Source organism: Symphalangus syndactylus, chromosome 14 (genome assembly GCF_028878055.3).
Source record: "Symphalangus syndactylus isolate Jambi chromosome 14, NHGRI_mSymSyn1-v2.1_pri, whole genome shotgun sequence".
Lineage (NCBI taxonomy): Eukaryota > Metazoa > Chordata > Mammalia > Primates > Hylobatidae > Symphalangus > Symphalangus syndactylus.
The window spans coordinates 26,243,526-26,258,379 of NC_072436.2; the positions used below are offsets into that span (position 1 = coordinate 26,243,526).

At 42.9% G+C, this 14,854-nt stretch overlaps 1 long non-coding RNA gene across 1 annotated transcript in view; it reads right to left on the reverse strand.

The window, feature by feature from the left end:
- Positions 1-1,620: 1,620 nt before the first annotated feature.
- LOC134732349 (uncharacterized) overlaps positions 1,621-14,854 on the reverse strand; it is a 31,193-nt gene continuing 17,959 nt past the window's right edge. The window contains exon 3 of the long non-coding RNA XR_010115396.1: positions 1,621-6,976. This is a non-coding gene — a long non-coding RNA (uncharacterized lncRNA). The remainder of the gene's footprint in view (positions 6,977-14,854) is intronic.

A 14,854-nucleotide genomic window follows, 5' to 3' on the forward strand; every position in this document is an offset into this window, starting at 1 on the left:
TGAGCCACTGCGCCTGGCCCTGTATTTTTTTTTTTTTTTAGTAGAGACAGGTCTCTCCATGTTGGTTAGGCTGGTCTTGAACTCCCGACCTCAGGCAATCCGCCTGCCTTGGTCTTCCAAAGTGCTGGGATTATGGGCATGAGCCACTGCGCCCGGCTGCATTAGGTGATTTCTACCAGTGAAAGGGTAGGTGTGGCTGTTTTGGGCCTGACTGTTCTATCTCAGGGCCTACTATTGTCATCTTGTTCACACTCCCTGTGCTGGTTATGAAGCTGATGTCTCTAGGGACAGACCCACCTGTCTGTACTCTACCCTGTGATTCTGGGGCTGGGACTTGGCAAACCACACTGCTCTGTGGCCAGCTGGCTCCATGTGGGGGTCTGTCAGTAAGGAGGGATGGCAAATTGGCAGAGCAGGGACTTGCCTCTTCCTGGGATTGCTTCTTGTCCTTGTGAGCATCACCCCAACAATGACTTTTCACCTTGCAGTGGCAGTTTACCTCAATAGCAATGGGTTCCAGTCTCCAACATTTTCTGGACTCTCAACTCCAGCCTCAGAGATACTATGCAGTCACCCCTCCTTGGAAGCCTAGGTCCCAGCTCCTCAAGTCTCCCCTTCCAAGCTTCTAAATTATTGCAACCCCAGTATCTTCCCTGTGTTCTTCAGCCCCAGAGGTAGAGCTGCCTCTGGCAGTTACCATCCCTGTGTTTATCTTGATACTTCCTTTTTGCCTTTCAGCCTCTAATACCTCCTTACTCAATTGCCTAGATTAAATTATTTCTGTTAAAATACAGGTCCTTTTCCTGTTTTCTTTCCCAACTAGATCTGACTGTTAACATGCCCCTTGGAGGCATTGCCTGAGAAGCACATCAGGGTGTAACCTTACCTCGCTGTGCTGCTCCAAGGAGCCTGATCTCAGAAACCCTGCCAGTGGCCCCAACAAGTGAACCATCGTGGTAAAAGAACTCCCTCATCACAGGAAAGTCCCCTAATCTAGGATAATGTTGATAAACAAGCTAACTCCAGGAGGGAGGATTTAATTTAAGAAAGCCAGTAGGGACCCTAAATCTTTTCATTCCAATCAAAGCTGTCAAAGCCAGTTATCGTCAGAGCCAGTCAGGTGGCTCCAAAGCCGCCATCTACCCAGCAACTGTCTTGTCACCACGGAAACCACAAGTTGGTGATCAGGGCCCCAAGGAATCCTGCTGAAACTCAGTTGCTTGACATATTTGTCATTATCGAGTCTGCCAGAGTGCAGCATCTCTTTCAAGAGTGATTCTCTGAAACTTCTCCTGCTTCAATCCCTCTACCCATTGTTTCCCAAACAGAGAATATGCCCCGCTCTGAGAAAGACATGTGCTGGCAGGCATCACAGGCCAAAGAGGTGGCACTTGTTTACTCAACAACAGACAAGGTGACTGTCTGCTGCATTGGCACCAGGACTAGCATTCTTTGGGCATCCCCAACTACCTTTTCAGGCCCCCATGTCTTCAGGCTGTCTAAGTCCCGGACTGCTGGTCGTCAAGTCTGCCCACCCTCCCTGTCCAGCAGCACCAGTGGAGCATGCTTCATAACTATCCTTTCCTCTCTCCAAATTGAATTAGATGTCATCACCCTTCAAACGATGAAACAAATCCCCATTTTATTGATGACTGATAACTTCAAATGTGACAAGAGGATTCATTCCCTTATTCAATCATTCTGCAAATATTCACTGAGCATCTTGTATGTGCCAGGCACCAGGCTGGACATTATTTTTATAATCATAATAATTTTTAGGCTATGGATAATGCCAATGGGCACTTAGGATGATCAGGGAGGGCAGTTCTGAGAAGGGGCATATGAGCTGTGTTCCAGTTATCTATTGCTATGTGACAAACTGCCCCAAAACTTAATGGCTTAAAACAATGACAGAAATTACATTACTCATGAATCTGCAGTTGAGGCAGGTGGGGACAGCATGTCTCTGCTCCACCTAACATCAGCTGAAGGTGGGAACTGGAATCATCTGGAGGCTTCCTCACTTACATGTCTAGTGGTTGATGCTGACTGATGTTTGCTGTTGGCAAGGACCTCTGACACGTCTGTTCCCTGAAACACCTGCATGTGGTACATGGCTTTGTCACAGCATGATGGCTGGGTTCCAAGTGTGAGCCTCACAAGACAGAGAACCAGGTGGAGGCTGTGCCATCTGTGGTTACCTAGTCTAAGAAGTTACACAGTCACTTCTATACCATTTAATTCATTAGTAGCAAGCCACTGAGGCTAGTCCATGTTCAAGAGGAGGGGAATTGGATTCCCCCCTTTTGTAGGATAGAAAAGAGTTTGTGGAAATGTTTTCAAATGACGACAAACTATGACCTAAAGAAATTAGCAGAAGAGCATTCCAGGAAGAATTGTAAAGTCTCTGATGCTGGAAAGGCTTCGTGTGTTTAAGGAAATGAAAGGCCAGAGAGGCTTGAGCACAGCAAGGGCAGAAGGTAAGATTTGAGGTTAGAGGTGGACAGAAGCCATATTAGGCAGTTATAGGCGCTTGGATTTTATTCTGGATGCAGTGAGGGCTGTTGAAAGATTCAAGGTTTGTATTCACTTCTTGAAAGGATCACTCCAGCTAATATGCAGAGAATGGATTGAGGTGAGATAAGAGTAGGGAAGACCAGTTAGGATGCTATTGGAGTGGTTCGGGGGAGACAGTGATGGCTTGGACAAGAATGTTGGCACTGGAGATGAAGAGAAGTAGATAGAAATGGTGGAAGTAAATGAACAAGTCTACCAAGAGACTGAATGTGAGAGAAGGAAAGGAAGGCAGGAAACAAGAAGAATTCTTGGGGTTTAGGCTCGTGTCCATCTTGATGGTGGAGCCCTTTCTGTGATTGGAAGGCTAAGAGAGGAACTTGTTGATACGGGCAAAAGGTAAAATTCAGAGTCCTGTTCTAGGCACGTCAAACTTGAGAGGTTAGTAAGATATACTGATGGCAAGAAGTAGACATTTGGGTATACGAGCCTGAAACTCAGTGGAGAGCTTGGGACTGGAAATATAAATTTGGGAATTATCAGCCTATGGATGGTATTTAAAGCTGTAGGCCTGGGTGAGGTCACCAGGGGAAAATCTAGAGAGAACAAAAGAGTGTGGAGACTGAGCCCTGTAAAGGGTAGCCTGCAAAGGAGATGGAAAAGGAGTGGCCAAAAAAGACAGCAGGGAAACTAGGGCATTGGATGTTATAGATACCCGAGCAAACGTTGGTCTGAATGACCATTAAGGCTCCTCTAGATATGAATTTCTGTAACTTTATGGATGTTTCAAATCCCTTCAAGCTGGGAAATTCTGTCTCTGTTGCATGTTTGGAATAACAAACTTCCTGAAGAATCACTGGGTCTTTTCAAAGACTGAAAATGGATTCCCAGCAATGTGAAATCTTGTGCCTGAGTCCTAAAGTGATCAAAGGTAAGATTGAGCCTAGGACAAAATGAGGACCCCCTGGAGGGAAGCTAGGGCAACACAGTAAGTGGCAAAAGAATACAAGTGAGGTTATTTGACTATCCTCTTCCAGTAGGGCTGGCTCAGCTGTGGCAGACCCCAGGGTGGTTCGGACAAATGGCAGCCCCATACAGGGACATACATGGACCTTGATCCTTGTTTTTTTCCTTTTTGGGGCCTTTCTGAACCTCCACTCCATGTGCAGGGTTGACCTGTTTCCTTGAGGAACTCTAAGATTTGCATCAACGGGGTTATCTGAGGGCTCTGTGGCTTGGGCCCTGTCCAGGAGGGCAGCCTGGCAATTGGATTGTTCCTGCTGGCTGGTGCCATTGTGTGATATTGAGTCACCAGAATGGTGCCGACACACTGCTTTTGGGTGATCCTCACATCAGGCACAAGATGAATTCGGGGCACTGGGCTACTGATGGTCAACTGTTAGCACCTGGGCTTGGGCTGTGTGTGGGGACCCATGCCTCAGCTCTCACCTGTCCATGTTCCTCCATGGTACCATCTCTGATTTGTGGCGTTCAAAGGCGTAGGATGGCAGCAAGCCTCCTTCACCCTGTATATCCATCCCCTTGCTGCTGGCACCTGAGGTTGTCACCCCATGCCCTCATCAGTCTCTGTACCACACATCAGGAAGTCCTCCAGTGGTGGCCGTGCCTGCCTTCTCTGAGGACTTTAAAGACCTTGGCTTTGCCACACCAACAGGCTCTTCCAAAGAGTGCCTTGCCTCCAAATGATATGGCGATGTTTTGCTTTCCCAGGTCGATTTTAAGCCATTCCCAACAAGAAATGGACATCCTTGTGTGAAAAACACTGTTTTTCTTGCTCCAGTCACGTCTCCTTGCCTTTCCTCTCTTTTGGTGGTAGTGTGCAGAAGCAGAGGTGCAGGAAATGTTGAAAGGGATCACATTCTAAGAATGTAGTTATAATGGCCTGAACAGTTCAAGCGAATACATGGTTGGAAGATGTGTCACTTTATGGTAACACTATAAAACTCCAAATGAAAAATAAATTATCATTCATACTTTCCTGAATATTCTGGGTAAGGCTTGCATTTTGGTCATTATTAATGAAGTACAGAAACAACCTCTGAGAGAGTGGTTGGATGCCAGTATTTGCAGGTGCCATGATGAATGATGCAGCATCATCAGTAAAGATGCAACCAACATTAGACAAATGGTATCAGAGAACCGCAGAGGCAAAAAACCAAAACCAAAACACAAAACTATGTTGTTTCAATACAAACAGGTTCCAAAAGCCATGACACTGTGAGTGACAACAATGTTGCTGCCTTTTCTCACAATAGGAAATACAACATTAACCAAAAGAGCATGGGCAGATATTTCCCGGACCTGAACAGGAATAGCTGGTATCTGGACTCTATGAAAAATCTTCACTTGCAGTGATAGAACAATAAACACATTTTAAGTACCTCTTCTCTATGGATTATTCTAAATCTTCATTGACAAATATCAACACCTCACATAGGCCCATACATTTTGAAATACCTTTTCAAATTGAATTGTTTAGATAGGCAAGGGTCCTATAAAATATTTTTTCAGGGCTTTGTATATTAGGGGTGGCCCTGGTTACTGGTGACCTTGAAAATACTGTCTCAGTGGTCTGGTGGTGACAAATACCTCACTGGAGTAAGTGCAAGGGGAGTTAGAAGAGAAAAATTGGAGACAATGAATATAGACAAGTTAATAAAAAGGACTTTTTCTATAAATAACAGCAAAGAAATGAGGCAGAAGTTGGAGGGGTGTCGGGTAAAGAGTGTGTGTATTTTTTAGATGCATTCATGTATTCTGTTAGGAATGGTCAAGTGGAGGGGAGAAATTGATGCTGTAGGGAAAGGAGAGAGAGAGAGAGAGAGAAAGAGAGAAGCAGTGATTTTCTTGAGCAGGCAAGAGGGGATGGGAGTCCTATGGGAGAAGTAGAGGGGATGTCCTTAGAGAGGAGCCCTGACATCTCAGTCACTCAGCTGGTGGGAAGGCAAAGGATGTGGGTGCAGATACTGGTAGGTGTGCAGGTGTGGTGGTGCAAGCTTGCAAAAGTTCCCAATGCTTCTATTTTCTTTGTGAAATAGGAACCAAGTTCAACACGGAGAGAGTGAGTGGGTTGGGGAAAAGGTGTTGTATGTTTGAGGAGTGAGGAGAAGGTGTCAAATAATCATCCAGGTGAGCAGATTAGTGAGCAGCATGAAAATGTGATAGGATTGCTGGCCGCACTAATGACCATTTGAGACCTAATGACAAGACCAGCTGGACCAATCAGTTGGGTTGTTGTTGTTGATATTGTTGTTGTTTTCTCTGCCCGCATATAGCTGCATAGGGGCCGGTGTGGAATAGGCATAGAATTTGATTTCACCAGGGTTGGGGTGCTGGTTATCACCTCTTGCCTCTCAGCTCCAAATCCACCTTCATTGCTTGCTTGTGATATTGGAACCTTTCCCCTTGGTTAGCTAGTATGATGTTACGTGCTTCATCAGTAGGGGACACCGGAGGATGAACAGTATTTCCTAGTTTAATGTTTTTCTTTTCTTTTTTTTTAGGCAGGCTTTTGTAGTGCACAGTGGCCAGTGACCAGCAGCATGTGTTTCCATAGGCATCTTCTCCCAGGACCCCAGAAGGCGAATTGCCAGTGAGTCCCACCAGCAGGCCCCTCAGTGACTGCACTGCCCAGTAAGTCATGGCTGTGTACTTCCCATCAAGGTCTGGATCTCAGCTCAGGTAGTGAGGGCTGCTTTTCCATAGTCATTCCATCCTTGTATGCTCTGCCTCAGCCCTGGGGATAGTGGCCACTTTCTGTACATGTCAGTCCTCTGTTCTTTAGACTTCTTGTTACCTCATTAGCAGCCAATTCTCTTTTGTTACTGCTTAGCCGCCAATTTTTTTTATATTAAACTTTCCCCAACCAAATTGTAGTGTGGTTTCTGTGTCTTAATTGGACCCTGAGTCATACAGTTTGGGTTTTGAAAGTGAAGAATTGTTGAAGTGATGTTCATCACTTCTTTCTTTTCATTTCTATATTTTTATTGCTCCTACTTTCTGTCTTCTTCCCCAGTAATATATAAACTTATTCAAATGTCTCCTACCTGAAAAATAAAACAAAATTGAAGCCATAGTTGGCTTCTTATCTTCCTTTAGTTACTGCTCTGTTTACTTTTACCATCAAGTTCCTCAAAAGAGTACATTCTAAATCTGTGGTAGAAAGAACTGTTCCCAACTCCTGTAATAGGGTGACACAGCCCTGCCCATGGTGTGACTTGCCCATTCTCCCTTAAGGGACATGTGCACTCCTGCTCCACTGACGTGGGGCTTGGCCTTAATTGTTGCTTTGATCCATGGAACATGGGTGGAAGCGACAAAGTGCCAGTTCTCAGCGCAAGGTTATGAGACAAGGCATATTTTGGTTCATCCCTCTTGAGCTTCTGCTCTCTGCCATGAGAAGAACATGTCCCACAGTATGGCTGCTCCTTAGGCCTGGGACCTGGAATGAAAAGACAGGCAAAGGCCAGCTGAGGGCCTGCTCTGTGGATAGGGCTGTGACCACTCTCCCACTCTTTTCCCTGGCGCCATCTCAGGTCCAGGAATAAAGAAAAGCAACAAAAGTTTTCATTAGACTTTCAAAACTTTGAGTCTTACTCATATTTAATCCTTAATTGCTGAAGAAGTGACTTTCATATATAGAAGACACTAAGGGGGTACATTCTCAGTGAAGTGACAGCCATGAGGGAGGGAAAGACTGATCCATATGAGGACTTAAGGTCCTGGCATATCAGGACAGGTCTTTAGGAGTCCTGTTGACATAAATAAAATAGGTAGAGAGGATATTGAGACTGAGGCCGGGCCCTAAACACTAGTGTATTAATTTGCTAGAACCACCATAACAAAATACCACAACTGGGTGGATTAAACAATAACATTTGTTATCTCATAGCTCTGGAGGCTAGACTTCTGAAGTCAAGGTATTGGCAGGATTGGTTCCTTCTGAGGGCAGTGAGGGAAGGATCCATTCCAGGCTTCTCTCCTTGGCTTATTAGTGGCTATCTCCTTGTTTATATCATATTCCTGCTGTATGTATGTCTGTCTCCCTATTTCTCCTTTCTATAAGGACACTGGTCACACTGGATTAAGGCTCACTCCTTAATGATTTCATTTTAACTTAATGATCTCTCTAAAGGTCCTCTATCTAAATAAGCTCACATTCTGAGGTACTGATAGAACTACAACATGAATTTTTGTGGAGACAACATTCAACCCATAAAAACTAGAATTAATATTCCTGAGAACAAGGGGTGATCAAAGCCTCCTCCTTCATCTGCGGTGAGGGGAGTCTTCTGAGTAGATAAAGAACTCCTTTTAGGGTAGAAAAGAGCTGAAGTTCATCCAGTGCAAGTATTGAGTGAATTTATTCTAAGGTCCCAAGACAAGAGAAAGATAAAACAAAAACAAAAACGGATGTATCACTGAAGGTGTGCTCTGCCAGCTTCCAGCAGCAGCAAGAACAGTGGGTATATAAGCTCCAGTAGCCAAGGTTGCCCAGGTTACCCTTTTCAGGGGCAGCAGTAGAGGCATAGTGGATTCTGGAGTCAGAAAGACCCAGCATCTTCTGCTGATGCTCATGCTGCATGTTTTTTTCAATCTTCACAGCTACAAATTTTTATTCCAATGGGGAGCACTATTGATAGGTTGAAGGATTAGGTTCCATAGGAAAGAAAGAAAATGAGGAGAGACACATTGGACAAGTTGGTGGGAGACTGTGCCATTTGCCCTCTAGTATTTGACCATAGACAAAGATTAAATAAGGTTATATAGATAGGAAGAAAGAAGTAGAGGGGGCAAAGAACCAGGTAGGTGACTCATTTAATCCTCCCAAAAGGATTTTTCTTATTGTGCCTTCTTTGCAACTCTGACCATATTGTAATATTAATCAATCAATCACTTGCCTTTGTTGATATTTGTGTACCCTCCCTCTGCCCTAAATTTATATGTGGACGCCTTAACCCCCAATATGACTGTATTTGGAGATAGGGTCATTACAGAAGTAATTAAGGTTAAATGAGGGTATACAGGTAGGGCATTAATCCCACAGGATTAGTGTTCTTATAAGAAAGACAACAGAGAGCTCCTGCTCTCTCTCTCTCTCTCTCATTCTGTCTGTCTCCTCTCTTCCTTTTTGCACATGCACAAAGAAGAGGTCATGTGAGCATGGAGCTTGAAGGTGGCCATCTACAAGCCAGGAAAACAACCGGACTTCCCCCTCCAGAACTGCGAGAAATTAATTTCTGTTTAAGCCACCCAGTCTCTGGTATTTTTTTTTTTTTTTTTGAGACTGAGTCTCGCTCTGTTGCCCAGGCTGGAGTGCAGTGGCGCGATCTCGGCTCACCGCAAGCTCTGCTTCCCGGGTTCATGCCGTTCTCCTGCCTCAGCCTCCCGAGTAGCTGGAACTACAGGCGCCCACCACCATGCCCGGCTAATTTTTTGTATTTTTAGTAGAGACGGGGTTTCACTGTGTTATCCAGGATGGTCTCGATCTCCTGACCTCGTGATCCACCCGTGTTGGCCTCCTAAAGTGCTGGGATTACAGGCATGAGCCACCGCACCCGGCCTGGTATTTTGTTATAGCAGCCCAACTGGACTAATGAAATTTATTTAAATTATATTTCCCCCATTAGAATGCAGAAAACAAGCATCTCTGTTTCCCAAATACCACCAGTACCTGGCATGGTAGCTTTCACATGGCAGACACTCAATAAATATTTGTTGAATGAATGATTAGTAAATCAATAACATAATAGGTAGTATTATCCTCATTTTAAAGTGGAGAAAATTGACAGATATGAGAGGATGCTTAATACTCACAACCTAGGGACACAAATGGCATTTCCTTAACCAAAGTTAGCTGAACGTGGGCCAGGATCAAATAACATCTTCAGACACAAACTACACTAAAGATTGCTTTAGCTGATCCAAGAGAAGGGTCATATTTGTTCCAATTTCAATCTAGTGTCCTCTCGGTAAAGGGATTAGAGATTTGCCAGTCCACTTCTGGTTCACTCCCTGTAAATCAATGCCCTCAGAATCGGTAGACAGACACAAAGCTTAGAGGCATTTAATTGCCAAAGGCAATGTGGGGATATGAAAGAATGAGCATTTGCTGTCTCCTGAGAGAACTTACAGGGTGGCACTGCCTCGGTCCAGGGTCTGGTCTATGCCCTGCAGGTTTAGAAACTGGATCTGTCAGCACACTGAGTGTGGATCCATCTCTCAGCTTCAACTCTAATTAATTAAGCTCAGAGAGCTGATGCATGAAACCAGCATGTCAATTTATTGATTCACAGGAGGGATAAAACTGCCACTGTGTCTGGAACACTTGTCTCTACACAGCTTGCACATTCTTTCAATGAAGTCAGATCTCCAAGGAGGGCAAGTTATCAGAACGTTGCTTAGTGAGCGTGGAATCCAAAAGAGCGAGCTAGTTAGATGATTCAAACATTTAATGGCATTAAGCTAGGAGAGCCGATACTGCCATGTTTACTGTAGGAACGGCCTTTCCAAAGGTATTGGATTATTCAAAGCCATTGGCTGAGGCACCATCTCTAGTGGGCATTTCTTACACCGGCTCTGCTGATGTTCACCATCCTCATGCTCCTGTTTTTATGCTTTTCATGGCTGACTAACCCTGCTTTGACTGGCTCTTTTAGTCTTTTTACTTGCTAAGCTTTCAGACACATTGTGTCTATTTCAGATGACTTTATCTGTTGGTTTTGATCTGTTTTGTGTAGAACTTAATTCTCAGAGGATAATCTTATTTCTTTAATTTACTCATTTTTGTGAAAGGTCTCACCAAATTCTTCAATAGCCAAATAGATAGATGGCTTCTTGTAGTTCTATCTTACTTTATTTGAAAGATATATTTGAGAACACTTATCAGAGACTCTATGTCTCATCTTTGTACTGCGCCCAAATCACTCACTTTCTCCATTTGTAGATAATCTTCAACTTAGTTACTACTTGTTGATTTTTGAAATTGGCTCATTGAGTACCACAGACCTTGGAACAATGCAGGAGTTAGGAGCACCATTCCCCCCATGCAGTTGAAAACCCATGTATAACTTTTGACTTCTCCAAAACTTAACTACCAGTAGTCTACTGTTGACCAGAAGCTTGGCTCATGACAGAGTTGGTTAACACGTAATTTTGTATGGTATATGTACTATATACTGTATTCTTACAGTAAAATAAGCTAGAGAAAAGAAACTGTTTTTAAGAAAATCATAAGGAAGATAAAATATGTTTACTATTCATTGAGTGGAAGTAGATAATCACAAAGATCTTCATCCTCATTGTCTTCACATTGAGCAGGCTGAGGAAGAGGAGGAAGAGGAGAGGTTGTTCTTGCTGTCTCAGGGGCAGCAGAGGAAGAAGAAAATCTGTGTATAAGTGAACCCACGCAGTTCAAACCCATGCTGTTCAACAGTAAATGGCAATGTGATCCATAATCTGGGACACTCTAAAAGATAACTCAGTTGGATATTTCAAAATGTTAGTATCAAGAAAGAATGGGGGGACTGTTCTGTTAAAAGAGTCATCATAATGAAATATAATGCATGAAACATGATTGGGTTCAGGTTAAAAATATAAATGCAACTATAAGAGGTATTTTTGGGAAAAAGGTGGAGATTCAAATATGAATGTGTTATTCAGTGGTATTATGAACAATTGCTAATTTTATTTGGTGTAATAATGGTAATGTAGGGGACTGTCTATGCTCCAGAGCTGTAGGTAGGGTGTTTAGGGTTGAAGAGTTACAATGTCTGAAACTCAGTGTTAGATGATTCAGCCAAAACCAAACAAACGATGTCTATCTGTCTACACAGAGAGAAGTAAACATGGCAAAATATTAGCAATGTCAAATCTAGGTGGAGAGTAAATGAATATTTATTTTACTATTTTTTTTAAAATTTTACTTCAAGTTCTGGGATACGTGTGCAGACCATGCAGGTTTGTTACATAGGTATACATGTGCCATGGTGATTTGCTGCACCTATTAACCTATCATCTAGGTTTTAAGCCTTGCATGCCTTAGGTATTTGTCCTAATGCTCTCCCTCCCCTTATTTTACTATTCTTTCAGCTTTTCTCTATGTTTAAAACATTTCATACTAAAAAGTTAAAAAAAAGTATTATAATAAGTGGTTTGTAAATGTAGTGGTAAGAATAAAAATTGAGCAATATTTACTAAAAAGTAAAATTTGAGAACCTAGGAGATAATTGTCTCTTGGGAAATTGGGTAATTCCTTCACCTCCCTAGGCTTCTGCTTTCTCACTTCAAATCAGGGAGGTAGAGTTGGATCAGGAAAATCTTTAGTGTCTATTGAGGTGTAATATCCTAGAGTTTGATGTAAAGTATAAATGTACTCAATTTTGTTTGCTCTCTCTTCTTAGGTAAAAAGACATCCCTTAACTATGGCAAAACAACAACAAAACAAAACAAAAAAAACCCTGCATCAATTTGATAAATAATCCTCCCTGTTGATATCACTGTTTTTTTCCTGCGCATCTTCTCACTGATATTTAAATGCTGAGCTTACACTTTCCATGGGCATGTTTAATGACTAAACAATAGTTGAATTCTAAATTAATCAACTGACCAACCAGTAAGCATTTTTTAAGCAACTCCTTTGAAGCCATCTATCTGTTAGGTGCTGTGGGAGCACAGAAGAAATAGGACATCACCTCTGCCTCAGGGAATTTAGTGTTTTGGGGAAAACCTGAGTGGTATACACAAAGCAATCAAGGAACAACCTAGGACCTTGTAGTCCATTAGGATTTCCAAAAATAGAAAGAGAATGGAAAGTCACGTGGCTAGGAGAAGCCAGTGGAAACATGACACGAAGAAGAAAGAGCTGCTAATTTCATTCCTGTCCACCAGTTATTTATGTGTTTATCCTTAATTACGTTTGTTTGATTTCCCTTATTAAAGTCTGATGTCTTAAAAAAACAGAAAAGTGAGGCAGGTCAGCAGGGGATGTAAGTTGGGAGGAAAGACAGGTGAGGGCAAGAATTTAGGCAGGAGCCACATTGTTGATCGTGCAGGTGAAGGTCAGGTGACGGAAGGTAACCAGCCATGGATGACCCAGGCAGGAGCCATAACCAAAATGTTAGAAAGAGTTGGTAAAAAATTATTCCAGGCCAGGCTCAGTGGCTCATGCCTGTAACTCCAGCACTTTGGCACGCCAAGTTAGGTGGATCACTTGAGGTCAGGAGTTTGAAACCAGCCTGGCCAACATGGAGAAACCCTGTCTCTACTAAAAATACAAAAAACTGTCTGGGCATGGTGGCACATGCCTGTAATCCCAGCTACTCAGGAGGCTGAGGCAGGAGAATCGCCTCAACCCAGGAGACAGGTTGCAGTGAGCAGAGATCGCGCCACTGCACTCTAGCCTGGGTGACAGAGTGAGACATCATCTCAAAAAAAAAAAAAAAAAAAAGTTTTCTAGGAACAAGGGCAGAACTTAGCTACTGAGTTCTACCGAAGGCCAGGATCTGAGTCAAGCACCAAGGTTAACTCCCAGGGAAGCCAAATGTTCATGAAAGGAAATCTTTCCAAATCACAAATATCAGGGCCTGCTAGATAAAGTCTAGCTCCTCTGTGCCAGGGGCTGTGTTCCCATTCTCCAGCTCCACTTACTGACTGTATCTGTGGGTGGTGCTGTGGGCTTCTGTACTTTTAGCTTCATCAGCCTCACCTGTCCTCTTTTCCCACAAGACACCAGGACCCTCAGAATCTTCCCTCTTACCAGAAATTTGGGTTTTGGGCTGAGTCTCTGGACCGAACTCTGACACTCTGTTTGCAGACTATTTTGATAGAGGTAGTGATTATGATGCCAGAAAAGTGAAGCCAGTTTTTATTAGAATGTTGGCCATCTTGAATAATCCATTCCCCCACTTCCATGGGACATCTTCAAAGAGATTTTTAAAAGACAAATATGATCTCTACTAATGAGATATCTTCAGAAGGTAGAATTAAAGCAAAATTAATGCACACAGAATTCCTATTTCAATATATTTATTATTCACAACATTTCTACACACACATACACACACACATACACACACACACACATACACACATACACATATACATACAGTCCTGCACAGGTAATTTATAGTGGCTAATCCACTCAGTACTGTGGACTTTGGTTTTAGAGAGCAGTGTTTTCAAGGGTAGTAAAGATAATTTGCCTTCAACATATTCTATTTTTAGGGCTCTAAAGTCAAAGGAGTTTGTACAGACCCCTCCCTGCTAAGGTAATTATGTCCTCATTCATATCTTGCATGAGTATTTGCTCTTAGAGTGATGACTTGAAATATCAACATCCTGCAGGACCTAGTCTGGTCTGGAAGAAGAAGAGATATGTCTTCTCTATGGGCTTTGATCTTGGTAGGCATATTTATTCACCAGGTACACAAATGCAAATTTACACCGTCAGCCACATTTTGTAAACTATTTATTCATTTGTTGCAGTCTTATTCTGATGGGAAAAATTTCCTCTCTTTTTCAAGTTTATTTTATTATTTTTTTAAATTACAAGAGCAATGAATATTATTGTAATCAGAGAGATAATGCCAAGATCTGTAGAGAAAAACTTAATAATCTCGGCCTCCTATAACCATCTCTCTTCCCATCCCCCTGAGGTAATAGCAAATGTTAACAGCCTGGTACCTCTGCACATCTTCCTTCCTTCATGATTTCCCTACACACACACCCATACACACACACGTGCGTGCACACACACACCCACTCAAACACACGGTGTATGTCCAGGGGTCGGAAGTGGCTACAGAGATGGAGTCTTCATTATTAGGGCGAGAAAATGATAAGACAAATCACCCTTCCATTTCTACCTCCATGGAATGCTGAATCTTCCATTTATATTTTTATAGCCTTTTCAGCACTGACTTAATGATCTTGAGAACATATTACCCTGAAAATGTAAAAATAGAGCCAAAGAGGTGAAAGCTCCTCCCACAGCTTCCGACCAGGGATGGCTGCTTCTGTGGGCTTTAGCTCTGCCAGTTCTCCCTAGACTGGGGCAGGTAGGCAGTGAGGATTTCAGCATATATTAAGTGCCAAATAGAAACAAATATTTGTTTCTATTAGTAGAGTAAAACAACAGAAGCCTGTATTTTGACCAGAGGCCTGGAATCTACTACTTTGTGAATTAGCTAAGCAGCCCCAGTCGAACATCAGCCCGGAACAGAGTGGACTGCAGAGGCAATAAACAAGGATGTCGTGAAGACCCTGTTTCTTTCTAGCGTGGCATCCCAGGATAAAATATACGATTAATAGATACTGGAAG